This window comes from Lissotriton vulgaris, unplaced genomic scaffold (genome assembly GCF_964263255.1).
Source record: "Lissotriton vulgaris unplaced genomic scaffold, aLisVul1.2 SCAFFOLD_3203, whole genome shotgun sequence".
In the NCBI taxonomy this organism is placed as follows: Eukaryota; Metazoa; Chordata; class Amphibia; order Caudata; family Salamandridae; genus Lissotriton; species Lissotriton vulgaris.
The window spans coordinates 150,753-166,625 of NW_028241256.1; the positions used below are offsets into that span (position 1 = coordinate 150,753).

General features: G+C 41.6%; 1 pseudogene; it reads left to right on the plus strand.

The window, feature by feature from the left end:
- Window positions 1-7,455: 7,455 nt before the first annotated feature.
- LOC147672001 (uncharacterized) overlaps window positions 7,456-15,873 on the plus strand; it is a 79,411-nt pseudogene continuing 70,993 nt past the window's right edge.

Below are 15,873 nucleotides of genomic sequence, written 5' to 3' on the forward strand. Positions count from 1 at the left end.
TGAAATTACCGTTTTCCCGATGTTCTGAAAGAAAAGCTCATACAACATTTTCACAATGTTTAAATATTCATATTTCCATCTCTGGCTCACTCATGTTCAACATTTACTATAATACGGATATCACTTACTATGAGATCCACTTACAGTACCTATATGAGAACTAGAATTTTTATATTATCTTGATCACTTTTACTCACAATATAATTTTAAACAGCAGTCTAACTTTTATTAACTGCTCCCGTCTTCATAGGCCAATTACCTTAACTTAAATCTTGGTTCTAAAAACACTAGGTAAGAATTTTTTAAGTCAATAGGCAAACGTTGTTTGAAAGTCAAATGAGTATCATTGCAGTAGGTCCAACCTTTTTGACATTTTAAATAAGCTGTATAAAGCCCTGATGTTGTCGAAGGACCGTCATGATAAATAATAGCTACAGTTGCAAAGGTTCTACTTGAAATTGATAACTGAGAAGCCACAAAATTTTTAATAGAAGTTGTCAATTTAGTTCCATCAGGTCTACATCGTTGGAACATTAAAATGACATACTGACCATAGGTTTGTATAAATATTGTGGACAGTATTGCACACTTACATTGGGTACACACCATATTTTGATCAGCTGCTTTAACTAGATTATTAAAAGACACTGATTTGCTGTCTGGTAAAGTCAAATATATAAATCTTTCAGTGTCTATTCTAGTACTACTTGATAAACTACAATTGTCGCAGTCATGCTGCCATTGATAAGAAAGACTAAAAATATTTTCTACATCTACCCCTTCATCTTCCAATACACCAAACATATACATTAAACATTCCTGACAATCCTGCTGAATATTCTGTGAAAATTTTTCTTGACCAGAACATATGTCTAAAAGATTTCGAATTTCTGAAACACTTTCTATTTGTGCTCTATCACTGCTACATTTCTCAAACACAGAATTGAATAAACGGCATAATCTTTGATCCCGATTTTCAACAATCTGTTCTTGTAAACTTTGAAGAAAAAAAACAACATTAACCACTACATTAGCATAGCAGTTGACACCAGAACTGTTTTCAAACTGAAATCCAACAACATCTTCAACAGAATCCTTTTTCTTTCTGCTTACAATTACAGTTTCATCTACTTTTTGTCTTTTTGCTACTACCTCACTGCAATTATTCTCATTTCTTCATTTTCGGCTTACCATACGTTTTTCAAACAGAACATATTGAGACAAATGTGGAGCATACTCTCTTCTTAACCTATTGTATTCTTTAACACAATCTAGATCTGCACAAATCTTTGTCTCATCACACTCAATCAAGTACAATCCTGATGAAGTTCTGACTCGTGATAATGCCACATATGCCATACCCTCTTTAAACACAGAACTTCCAATGTTCACCAAAGCACTATCTACACTTAAACCTTGAGATTTATGAATTGTCACCGCATATGCCAAACAAACAGGAAACTGTTTTCGGCGAACATATAAGTCTTTTACAAGCAAAAATCTAGCAGAACAACAACTGATTTCTTGTACTTGCTCAATGCCATCAAATTTAATTTTTACAAGTTCAATTCCATCTCTATTTCTGTAATTCACAAAATCAACAACATGACCCATTGCTCCATTTACCAGACCTCTTTCAACATTTAAAATCCTTCTCAAAATGATACGACAATTTAAACACACATTCAGTGTCTTTTCAAGACCAGCAGTTTTAGATATACTCTTCTCTAATGAATCCAATTTTGATTTCAAATTTTCTGACAAAACAATTGTTGCACCCATATGCTCGATTTTATCTATTGCTTCCAGTTTCACAATCTCCTAATTTTCTAACTTTAACATTTTATTGTTGAAAATGGAACATTCTTTCAGAGTTGGCATCAAACCTATCCCAGATTTGTTCTCAGTAATTTTCATAAAAATATTCTCTGGAAGAATGTTTTCATTTGGATACAAATTTGAAATTAATTGTGCATGTAAAGCTTCTTTTCCATGCTCACTTACTATTCCGATTCTAACATCTTGTAGAATTTTTTTATAATCTTCATCCTTTGCCTGTTGCATATTTTGAAGCAGTTCTGCATATTTGAAATTTAACCATTTATTAATGTTTCCAATGCTTCCTAGGGACTTCCTGGTATCTTCATGCGTGAGCATTTTAAACACTGGTTGACCTTTCACTGGAGTCAACTGTAGTAGATCTCCAAAAACAATAATGTGTTTCCCTCCAAATAATAAATCATAATCTGTTCTAAGAATTTCTTGCATCCTCAAATGCACAAAAGCAAGCATTAGATTTGAGACCATGCTTACTTCATCAATGATAAGAAGTTTCATTTTCCTCAGGACTCTGGAAACTTCAGAACACGCATCTCCTGATAGCTTGTGGTATTGCAATTTATTATCATGCTCAACTGGTAGCATCAGTAAACGATGTAGAGTAATCCCTTTAATGTTATGTGCTGCCAGCGCAGTTGGAGCGGTTACAACACAAGACAACGGAGATTCAGTCCTTTTCTGCAGATAAGTTGCAATTGCTTTAATCTGAAAACTTTTTCCAGTCCCCGCTTCTCCACTCACGTAGAGTCGCACAGGCTTAAATGATGTACATGAGCACTCTTTTTTCTCATGACTAAATCCATGTTCAATCTGTTCTGTGACTTTGTCATATATCTTTTTCTGCTCAACGTTTAGTTGTTTCACCAAATATTCTAAGTTAACTACATCCTCCTGAGCTTGTTCCATAGCTCTTTCCACCTCATCCATGGCAGTGGCAGCTTCATTTTGGATAATAGGTCCTCCTAGTGGATCCTGGCTCAATGAAGTAGAACTCTGACTGTCTTGAGAACTGTCTCTAGCAATCTCTGCTGCAATGGTAGCTTCTTGCTCTTTTTCTTCGTTCAACATTTGCAGATAATTTGGAAAAATCAGGACATTCTATGGTATCCTTAGTTGCATTAAAAGAATCTTCGTAACAGAGAAAATCTCCAAGTAGTTCCTCTTCTTTACGCCATGGCTTAAAGAGTTGCAAAAGAGCTAAATAGTAAAATTACCTTTTGTCTGGAGATTCGCAACTCATTTTTCGATGATTAATCAAATGGCCTTTTCTCTGCTTCACTGGACATCCTTCACAGCCAATGACAGCATATATTCCATTATTGATATCTTCTGTGATGTTCCTCTTATTACTGTAGTTTTGCAGAACTTCCTACAAACAAGTATTCTCAAGATGACTACTTCTATTTGGATGGTATGTATCCAACATGTTTGTTTTCAAAATATCTGTACTGTTTGGTTCTTTCTCCGCCAAATACTCAATTTCTTGTACAGATTTCAAAACTTGGAGTATTTTGTAAATGAGTGAGGTTTCAGTAGTGCAATGACATGCTTGTACATATGACCTGTGCTCTGTTTTTTAAATGTTATTTAAAAAAAGATTTCGGGCACATGAATTGATTTTACATTATGGACAAGGATTAGATAGTATCTGCATGATTTTAGAAACATATAAGCACATTTCACAATCATGTCACCTGTGTTTACTCAGATTAGTAAGCAGATTGTGCAGATGAGTTGATGCCTGTCCAGAGGTGCAGAGGAGGTGAGGCCTGTGTCCAATAGTGCAATGGACAGGACTCACCTCCTCTGACCCCTAGACAAGCCTCACCTCCTCTGTGCCCCCTGTACAAGCCTCAATGTATTGGAAATAATAGATGGTAACAAGATGCATATGAGGTGAGACCTTACCAGAGGTGCAGATGAGGTGAGGCCTGTCCTGGGGAGCAGAAGTGGTGAGGCCTGTGTCTAAGAGTGCAGTGGACTGGACGTCATGAAGCCTCTCCCCCACTGTACTCTTAGATACAGGCCTCACCTCCTTTGCATCCCTGGATAGGCCTCTCTTCCACTACACTCTTGAACACAGGCCTCACCTCCTCTGCACCCCTGTACAAGCCTCACCTCATCTGCAACCCTAAACAGGCCTCATCTCATCTGCACCCCTGGACAGGCCTCACCTCATCTACACCCCTGGACAGGCCTCACCTCATCTGCACAATCTACTTCCTAATCTGAGGAAACACAGGTGACATGATTGTGAAAGATTCAAATATATGTATTTAATCTTAAAGACACTATTTATTCCTTCTCAAAAATGTAAATGCCATTCATTTATCCCAAAATCGTTTTTTAAATAACATTTTAGAAACAGAGCGCAGCTCCTATGTACAAGCATTCAATTTCACTACTGAAACCTCACTATTTCACAAAATTCCTTTATCTTGCAAATGTTGATACCAAGCATTATCAAAAAACATGACACAAACCAAAAAGAATGAAGCTCAATCTAATTCCTAATCTGAGGTAACACAGGTGACATCATTGTGAAAGGTTCACCTATATTTATTTAATCATGCAGACACTATTTATTCATTCTCAAAAATGTAAAAGCCATTTGTTTACCCCAAAATCGTTTTTTAAATAACATTTTAGAAACAGAGCGCAAGTTCTATGTACAAGCATTCAATTTCACTACTGAAACCTCACTATTTCACAAAATACAAATCTTCTATCTTGCATATGTTGATACGAAGCATTATCAAAAAACATGACACAAACCAACAAGAAAGAAGCTCAATCTGCTTCCTACTCTGAGGTAATGCAGGTGACATCATTGTGAAAGGTTCAAATATATTTATTTAATTAGGCACACACTATTAATTCCATCTCAAAAATGTAAAAGCCATTCATTTTCCCCAAAATCGTTTTTCACATCACATTTTAGAAACAGAGCGCAGCTCCTATGTACAAGCATTCAATTTCACTACTGAACCCTCACTATTTCACAAAACACAATTCCTCTATCTTGCAAATGTTGATACCAGGCATTATAAAAAAACATGACACAAACCAACAAGAAAGAAGCTCAATCTGCTTTCTAATCTGAGGTAACACAGGTGACACCATTGTGAAAGGTTCACATATATGTATTTAATCTTTTAGACACTATTTATTCCTTCTCAAAAATGTAAAAGCCATTACTTTACCCCAAAATCGTTTTTCACATCACATTTTAGAAACCGAGCGCAGCTCCTATGTACAAGCATTCCATGTCAGGACTGAAACTTCTCAATTTTACAAAATATAATTCCTCTATGCAGCCAAATCTTTTTACCAAGCATTATCAAAAAACATGACACAAAGCAACATTAAAAAAACACAATCTGCTTCCAAATCTTCTCCATAGAGCATACAAGTCTCTATCTATATTAAATGAATTATTACATACCTTTACAAATGCTTTGAGAGATTAAGAACAGTGTCAGACACACACACCAATATTTCTTTAGCAGAGCAAAAGGTATGCACTCCAGACACTGCAACCATGACTGGCACAGAAAACCTCTAATTCTACACACATATCTCTTTTGTTAACCAATTAAAACTCTTCCCTCACTATTTTCAAACCAACACCCTTCCTCCCTCAACCCTTTCTGCCTGTTACCATAGCAACTCCCTCCTCACTGAGCTCTCAGGTTCAAAAGTTTATTTTACAATGTTGCAAATGAACTCAGCAAGGATGTTTGACCTCTCAATACACCATCTGGTCCGGTGCAATGTTTCTTTAAATGACTTTTTCTTATCCATTCAAATTACTTCTTTCACAGAACAGAACCATGCACCCTAACGTACAGTTTTCAACTATCTAACCCAACCATTGCTTGTGATTCAAGAGCACTGAAACTCCACCATTTGTTTTTGCAAACTCTTACTGTTCCAACTGCCATTTCATTCCCACACTTCATCTGACTGCACCAGAACCTTCTCTCATCATGTATTCTGTGTGGATTATTGGGCATAGCTACATCCACTGGGCTCAAAGGTATGCAGCTAGCAGAAATTTTCACAACCTTGATTTACCAACTGTGGATATCAAGTGGATTGGCCAGAGAGGATTGAGATGTCACCAATTGATACCATTGGTGAAAACCTTTTTGCATCTGCCACACCCTGACTTGATAATTGTGCACTGTGGTGGAAATGACCTAGGCACTTTGACTGGGGTAGGTCTGGAAATGCTTTTAAAGGACACCGTTGGGCAATTAATGGCACTTTTTCCACAAACTGCCTTAGTATATTCCAATATATGCCAAAGACAGAAATGGAAGTGGTCCAACCAATTTTGTCCACAATTTGAGAAAGCACGGAAACATGACTAAATCTGTTTCTGCTTACATGAGAGACCATGGAATGGGTTCAATATACAACAATAACTTGCGTTACAACATGCAAGATATCTACAGAGGAGATGGTGTGCACTTCTCAGATGAGGGGAATAGAATATTCCTCCTGAAGTTAAAACTGTTCATTGGAACCTACTTGTAGGTACCTAAGTCAGACACAGAACCCAAAAGCTCTTTTCAGGGCTACCCTACCTCTGATCACTCAAAATGATTATTTTACTCTACCTTTTTTCACTATTTTTCACCAAAGTACGCTCCCCGGTACGCTCCCCGGTGCGTGTACCGAGCCCTCCCCCCGCGAAATAAAAAAAAATAATTATTATTGGGCCTATATGAGCCTCCTAAGCCCCCCTCAGAAAACCTAGGGGGTCAGAGGGTGTCTACTGTGCCCCCTTTTACCCATTCCCAACGTTGTTTGTCCTCCATATTGTGTCTCAATTCTACCGAAACACAAAATGGCGGACTCCCGTAACGCTACCGGTGCGCATACCGGGGCGCGCACCGGTAAGCGCTCCCATAAAATGTTAGAAGTTAATTTACATAAAAACCACTAGAGAGACTTTCACCAAATATAGAATAGGCCCTACTACATACCAATCCCTACCAGTTTCCCAAATTTGGTGGAATTCCACTGAGCCATTTGGGCTGTAGCCCTGTCTAAATATCCTGAGGTAAATTACATGACAAAAACACATATAAAGTGTTAGAATTTACATCCAATTAAAATGTTACTTTCATTTTGTACTTTTATGTGCTGACATTTGATTGGTTATGTACATGAATATATATGAAAAATGAGAGGGAAACACAGCCATTTTGACTAGTACTACCTGAGGTACATTTATAAACAATATTCTCTGAAAACTTCAACAGCTTCCTGTAAGGTAAGTTGTTAATTTGTAAGAGGAACTATGTTGTGCATTTTAAGTTAATTTGGAAAAACATTTTCTGATAGGTATTTACTGTCCCTCAGTTATAGATATAGATTGAAATAGGCTTCTCTGTTATAGTTATGGATTGAGTTAGGCTACTCTGGTATAAATATGAATTTACTTAGGCTTCATCACATGCACTTTTTTATATTTTTACTTCCTGCCTAATACCATACACTGCCCAAAGATAACTTGACTGTTAAAAACTCAGAAGTACCTGTCTGAACTTAAACTCAACTGTGCCCTAACTCTACTGATATAGTTATTATTTATGCAATTTACAGCAAGAAAATGGAAGGGAAAGAGGAAACCAATAACATACCTTTTGAAATTATCATTGAGAACAATCCTGAAGAAAATAATGATGACTTGGATTTCATGGATGAATCACTGGACCAAGAAATGATTGACTGTTTACAAAGCATAGAATATGAGGAGATTCCAGACAATCTGATGTTAGAAGTTCTTTTAAATTTTGAAAATTCAGAAGAATAAATGTATATTTAATAATTAAAAAATGTTTGAGACATTATTCATTTTTATATCTAATTCATGAAGTAGTACCAAAATGATTATATTATAAAGTGAGACTAATAGTATACTGTGCAACTTTTTTGTATAACATAGTAAGTTTGCTCATAGTTACTTCCTTTCACCCACTATATTATCTCCAATGTGTATTTGACATCTCTTTTTCATCTCCTGCCTCCTTTCTCTCACTGTCTGTCTCTAATACACCATATCACCGCCAATTTTGTGTAGATTCAGAAGAGAGTAAAATGTAATACTTGAAAACATCATAAGGGAGCAGGATAGACTACCCATGATCCCCTAGGCCTTCACAGGGAGTGCTTAAAGGATCTGTTTCTGCTTTCCTGACAGACTATGGTATGGATTCATATACCACAATAACTTCTGTAACAACATGCAAGATATCTACAGAGGAGTAAGCATGGGCGGAAAATCCGTTTCGCTCGTGGATTTTGCGGATTTTCGGTAAATTCGCAATCCGCGAGATTCGCGAATCTCCCGCAAAATCCGCAAATCCGCGAGCAGCGGATTTTATGGCTTGCTCGCACTGTTCGCGTGAGTTCGGGGCTTCCCAGTACAACTTCGCGCCCCGCGAATAAGGGCTAAATTGCAGAAATACGATCTTAGCAAAACTGAAACTACTTACCAGGTTCAAAAGTTCAGGCTCATCATTAGTAGCCATTTCCTGTAGTGCTTCCTGAGGGGCCCCTCCAGAGTTCAGTTGCCAGTTGCAACTATTATGTGACCCTGCTCTGAACCTCAGAATAGTTACACATATGCCACAAAGGTCCTGAATTACAGCTAAGGGAGACAAGCAGGAGCCAGGCTGGAAGTTCAAATCCATTAATCAGCCCCTAATTCATTATTGTCAGTTGGGGCAGGGCAGGTGTTGTAACTAATTTTGCAACAATGAAAGCACTTAGCAAGTGCAAAAGATCACTAATCAGGAAGCACTAAGGAAGCAGGTGCCAGCTAAAAAAATATTCTGTGACACAATAATCAGCCCCAAATTAATTCAGGTCACTTGAGGCAGGGAAGGTGTGCTTTGCTTTGCCACAATAATGTACACTGACTGGACAACCAGAGGGTGCTGTGATGAAACAGAGGGTGGCATGGGTGGGCCAGAGGGTTGCATGAGTAGTCAGAGAGTGGCAGTGGTGACAGAGAGTGGCAGTGATGAAGAAGAGTGTCCCAAACAGGCTGGACACGTAGAAACAACAAGTTCGCAAAACTTGCGACCCGACAGGTAAGTTCGCGTTTGCGAAATTGTACAAAACCCTCGCGAACTGGCAGAAACCCGTGCGAACACAAAAAAAAAATCCGCAAATTCGCGAGAATTCGCGGATTTTGCGGATTGCGAGTTCGCAAATCCGCAAAATTCGCGAACGCGAGATTCGCAAAATTCGCCCATGCTTACAGAGGAGACGGTGTACATTAAATTTAAGACTCTACATTGGTACCTACATGTTGGTACATAAATCACCCACACAACACAACAACTCTATTCAGAGCCACCCTACCTCTAAGCACTTTAAATTATTATTTTACTGTTTCATTGGGTTTTCCCCATGGTACGCTCCCCGGTGCGCGTACCGGGCGCTTGCCCCGTGGGTCCCTTTAATGGCCCCCACATCAAACCTAGGGGGTCAGGAGGGTCTACCCTGCCCCCTTTTGGTCATTTCCCCCTTTGTTTTTGCCACCTCTTGTGTCTCGATCCTACCGAAACACAAGATGGCGGCCGCTCCGGACTGTTTGGGATGTTTACAGACATCCGAGAGCCAATCAGATTTCTGCTCGCGAACTCGCGTAGCTCGCACCTAAATTACTCAAAATCCAATGGAGCACATATCTTGAGACATAGCAAAGGCACATCGGGCTACCAGTCCCTACAATTTTGCCAAGTGAGAAGTGCAAGGGGGTCAGGGGGTCTCAACCCTGCCCCCTTTTCAAGTTTTCCACTCTTGTTTTGTGCTCTCTTGTACCTCACTTCTCCTGAGAAACAAGATGGCAGCTCAGGTGGTCCCAGAATTAGCATTTACAAAACCTTTGAAATTTATTGAAAAAAAATATAGGTTTCATGCCTGATTTAGTTAGGAATTAGCGTTTAAAAAATCTTGCAAATTCACTGAAAAAACCATAGGTTTCAAGCCTTATTTAGTTAGGAATTAGCATTTAAAAAACCTTGCAAATTCAGATAAAAAACCATAGGTTTCAGGCCTTATATAGTTAGGAATTAGCATTTAAAAAACCATTGAAAGTGCTCCTATATAGTTAGTTGTACTAAATATATTTCGCGCACCCGCAATCCACTGCTGATGATGTCACATATTACATCATTCATGACATGGTCAGTGACATCACTGATGACATCACTGATGACATCTCAAATGACATCACTGATGACATCACTGATGACATCTCATTTGACACCACTGATCACATCACTGTGACGGTGGTCTAAAAAGACAAAAAGAAATACATTTAAATGACAAATTTGAGTGTTTAGATGTTGGTTAAGTGTAATATTGAGTGGTGACTTTTTCACCTTTGGGTTTAGGTAGGTGTTTTGTGGAGAGTTAGTATGGTAATAGATAGAGAGCAGTGGGGGGAGGTTGAAGATTATGTGAGTTTGAAAGTGTTGAAATGTTGAACCAATTAAAATCTTACTTTGGTTTTGATTTTGTGTGATGAAATTTGATTGGCTGGGTATCAGAATATGTATGAGAAATGAGAGGGAAACACAGCCATTTTGTAATTATAGTGTCTGAGGTACACTTCTGAGGGATTATTGTTGAGTTGAGTTTCTGGTGTGAGATTGACACAGTATTTACTGTTCAACAGTGTAGGAAGGTGGAAATCTGACTATGGTTGCCCCCAACTTTTTGCCTAGTCTTTTGCTTGTTTTCGACATAGTTGGCCTGGGATCCTGCTATCCAGGACCCCAGGCTTCCTGCTCTCTCTGTTAAAATGGACTCCAAGTACCTTAGGTACATATCTAATTGGTATTGGGTCACTCTTGTAAATCCTTGTACAGTGTACCATAGGTACCCAGGGCATAAGTGCACCCAAGGCCTACCAGGGGCTGCAGCATGTATTGTACCACGCCTGGCTGGCCATCCAAAACTGACACAACTGGCTGGTAACCCAGCTGGTGCAAGGTGGTGTAATCACCCTTTGCTTTAGATATAGTATACCTATATCTAACCCTAAAATGGACACATATACTCCTATAAGTCACTCCTATGGCAGGCCTTAACAATCCTGGAGGCAGAGTGCTTGGAATTATGTGAGATGGTGCTCTAGCATGAGCTGCGCCTGTCTGCAGCTTTCGGAACCAAGTCCTTTAGCTGTTTCCATGATAACGCTATACCATATACTCTTAAGTGCATTATAATCCTTGCGGTTATTGCTAACTTTGGCATAGCATTATCAAAACATGTCGAGTAAGGTGTCATACAAATTGGAATACTACCCCCTCACCAGTTCTGGTGACGGGGGTAGCACTCCACCCTTTTAGAGGGACACAACATGTATGTAACTGTGAACCCCGGTTAAAGTTAACTCGAGCCTCAGCATTCACAAAATGGATGCTGCCACCACAGACACAAGTCTGACCTGCTGCTGCTGGGAGTCCTTCCAGCGAGGGAGGCCTGGACAAAGGGTTTCCTGCCTTGGGAGGTGCTAGCACCACCCCAGACAGGATTTTGTGTATTAGTTAGGACAGGCTGAAAGGAATGAGACATGCCTGGGGCACACAAGGTGTCCCTGTGCATACACCTGTTCAAACTAGTTGCTGGGGCACTCCAGCCCCAGCTCTGGTGCGAAACCGGACAAAGGATAGGGGGTGTAACCATCCCCCTTCCTGGTGCCACCCATGGGAGGGACCTAGTCGCAGTACAGCCCCCTTTAGGAGAATAAAGGTAGGAGCTGGTCCCATTCCAAATTAGATTAATCCTGATTTGAAACTCTACAAGTAGAAACTCTGGACTTTGATGTTCTGCTCCACAGAAGACTGACAAAATCTGCCTTGTGGCCAAGGAGTGACCACCCTGCATGAGCAGGCACCATCAAGCGTCCCATCGGTTCACTTTGTCATCTTCCCTGGTGGATCCAGACCTCAGAGCCTGACAAGACCCGGACTTCCAGACCTCTCCAACCTCTACCTACATCTGCAGCACACCTGAGATCTGTGGGTGCGACGAGACTCGTGGGACCGGCCATCTTGAAGAAACTGCACTTCGCTTCCAGCATGACTTCAGAGGCATCCTCAAGAAAGTGCTTTTGGTATTGAGAAGCCCAAGCCCCAAACAGCTCCTGCACAGAAGATCAGCCCTCCAGCATCCACGAGGTCTGCCTGGGGCCCTTTTGCTTGATTGCTGCTTGATGCGTTGTCTGGTCACTTGCCTGCTGGCTAGTGGCCTCCTAGACGACGATCCACAACATCAACACTGCTGGTCTGGTTGCTCCAGACTGGCCCTTGCTTCCCTGTGAAGGAGAAGCACCCTGGACCCTCCTGGTCCGCACCAGACACCTTTTCCACTCACCAAGTGGGTTGCCTTTGCCAAGGCCTGTTGATGCCAAATCCGGAACCAACACCGCCGACAGCGAGAGCCTGCATGGGACAGCTCGTGCCTCCATCCTGGTCATCGAGGACACCCCCTGGTCCATGTGGCTGCAGAGTCAAGTGTCCACTCTTCACCTGATCTCGACGACAGCATCTGGTTCCTTCCTGGTTCCACTCCAGTCACTGGCTAGTGACTGTGAACATTGTCCCCTCTGCTTTCAGGTCTTCATCTTCCTTGAACCACCCTTGGATCACTCCGGACAGCTTCCTCCTGGTCGCCTGCAGCATATTTTCTTCAAGGCTCCATTTACTTCAACGCAGAAACGCGACGCACTTTCACACCTATGCACCCGCAGCCCATGGGTGAGGTAACAAGAGCATTTCGGTGCTCAAGGGTAGATTGACTAACCTAGTGTCCAGGTATCCAGTCATTTTAGTCCTAGCTAGTCGGAACTGTCTAATACTTACCTTTTCGTAAACTGTACTGTCCATTGACTTTGTTACGCATCTCGCGTGTGAGTTCACACTCTGCACATGCATCCCGTGGGCCTCCTATTACTTACCTAAGGTTAGGGTAGTGTAGTCCCAGCGAACCTACAGCCTCTGGACAGCTCCATTCCTTCTATCGATTTCCCTATACCACTTTTTTAATATATGGTTTGATGTGCCCCTAGGGCACCATTGTAATTCGTGCAACTTAAACATATTTTTCCTAAGAGTCTTGTCATTTGCTTAGCCCTCCGATCTCATAAAGAGCTCAGAGGTGTTTGTTATTAATAAATATCTGGTTTATTTTTATAACAACCTGTGCGGTGTTCTTTCACTTGGTATTCAAGGGGTTATATGTAAAACAGCTGGCTTCACATGCCAAAATAGTTTAGCCTAAGGCTGCTTTGTCCATGCTAACATTAGGATAGCTGGTCTATAAGGTTGACTTACAACCAATCACCATAAGGGTTGATTGGACTGATACAAGGTGATCACTAGAACTAGTGAGCATCATATATCCGGCCAACTTCTCACATTGGTGTGCAGCGGTTGGGATTTGAGCTTGCTGTTGTTTTTACCAAATATAATCTTGAGATATCATTTGAAAGATCACATAAGGTACCATAGGTACATATAACAAGCTTAGAAATACTCTGAGTTCTACTGAACCAGCTGTTGTAGTAGAAAGGGAGTAGCACACCCTGACTACAACTCTTAGGAAGGGATCAGTAGGAAAACCCATAGTGTAGGTAAGTGCACCACTTACACCTCACTAGAAAGCATGTCTATCACAGGAGAGAACGCAGTGGCTCCCCTTGTGGTTAGTGACCCTCCACAGGTCCTTTCTAGATATGCATCACTCAATTTCCAGGAGCTGAGACAATTGTGTACCTCCGGGAAACTGAAACAGGGTTCTAACCCTACCCTTCCTTTTCTGTTAGGTCTCTTAGAGACATATGATGCTAGAAGGGCTTCTAATCCAGGCCCCTGAGATGCAGCAGATGGAAGCATGCCCCCCTTAGAAGGTGACCCTGAGTCTAACCTCCCTGAAACAGAAATTGTAGATGGTAGGGAAGATGGGAACTCATCAGAGGAGGAGGTAGACAATGGCCAACCTTTAATCAGTAGACTTACCAGGCCCAACTTAGGCGTACATGGGGATGGAACTGGGGGAGCCCCAGTCCTGTCCACAAGCAGGCCTAACCTTGGGAATAGACGAGCTAGGTCTCGCTCCAGAGGCTCTAACAGATCTATTCACTCCCACGTCTCTCACGCATCTTCTCAGAGAGGGATGACTTCCCCTCAGAGAAGAGAACATGAAGCAAAGATGAAGGAAGTGAATCTGAGGATCCAAAGGGAAGAACTTGCCCTTGCCAAAGAGAAACTTGCCTCTGCCAGAGAGTAGAAATTGAGTGGGTTAGAACCCACTGGTGGCAGCATTATCCCTAGAGATAAAGACAGGAGTTTTGATATCAGACACCTGAGTAAAATAAAGCCCCCCTATAAGGTAGGAGATGACATCCACAAATGGATGACTGCTTTGGAGAGGGCATGCACAGTACAGCAGGTACCCCAGAGTCAGTGGGCAGCTATCTTGTGGCTCTCCGTTGAAGGTGAAGGTAGAGATAAGCTCCTCACTGTTAGACCTGAGGATGCTAATGATTACCAAGTCCTGAAAAATGCACTGATTGATGGGTTTGGCTTAACAACTGAACAGTACAGGTTGATGTTCAGAGATACCCAGAAAACTCAGTCTCAGGATTGGACTGACTTTGTTGATTATGCCACTAAGGCTTTGGAAGGCTGGCTACTGGGAAGTAAAGTTACTGATTACACAGGATTGTGTAATCTAATTATGAGAGAGCAAACCTTAAATAATTGTCAGAGCCAGTTATTACACCAGCACCTGGTAGACTCTGATCTGACCTCTCCACAAGAATTGGGTAAGAGGGCAGACAAATGGGTCAGAACCAAGATTAGGCCTAAGAACCAGGGTGGTGACCAAAAGAAAGAATCAACCAAGCCTCAAGAGAAGGGTGGGAATAAATCTTCAGATCAAACCACAAAAGGGCCCCAAAAATCCTCTGAAGGGGGTGGGTCCCAGAATCCTTCCAATACCCAAATGAAACCTTATTGCCACACCTGCAAACAGGTAGGCCATTGGAAAACTGACAGCAGTTGACCAAAGGCCAACAATAAGGAAAATATTCCTCCAGGTAATACTCCAACACCACCTGTTACTACTAGTAGTAATCCCCCAGATGGTGGGAGTGCCCCCAAGAATTTGGTTGGGTATACTTGGGGAACCCAGGTGGACTCTGGCCTAACCAGGTCCCCTACCACAGATACTCTTGTCTGTCAAACTGGCATGGGGTTTGCCAACTTCACTGCTTGTCCCAACACTTTGGACAAGTACAGACAGGAGCCCCTCATCAATGGTCTGAAAGTTGAGGCCTATAGAGACACAGGGGCTAGCATCACCATGGTGACTGAGAGCCTAGTCCCCTCAAGGCAACTTTTACCTAGAGCCACATATCAGGTGACCAACATTGTTGGAGTGCAGAGAGATCATCCCATGGCAGTGGTAAATCTCAGCTGGGGATGTGTCACTGGCCCAAGAGAGTGGCAGTGTCATCAAACGTGCCTGTAGATTGTCTACTGGGGAATGATTTAGAGATCTCAGCCTGGGCTGAGGTTGAGTAAGAAACCCATTTTAAAATGGTAAATCTCCATGAAAAGGGTAGTGGGGCTGTGATGGGCACAGCCCCAGTCCAAGATGTCCTCCCTGAACAGGTCAGGAGGGCTGTGCTAGTCACAGCCCAATCTCAGACAGATTCCTTCCCTTAACAGGTTGGCAGGGCTGTGATGGTAACAGCCCATACCCAAACTGAGTCCCTTCCTAAAAAGGTTGGTGGGGTTGTGATGGCCACAGCCCAAACTCAATCAGATAATAGTGTTGTGAAGCCTGAAACTATGGATCACTCCACTCAAACAGAGAGCAATGAGGAGAAAGAAAAATCTCCCTCCCACCAAACTTTAGGAAAGGATCAGCCTCCTCAGGGAACTGATCTTACCCCTTGTGAAAAAACTGCCCCAGAGGTAGTTAGGCCTAGCCTGG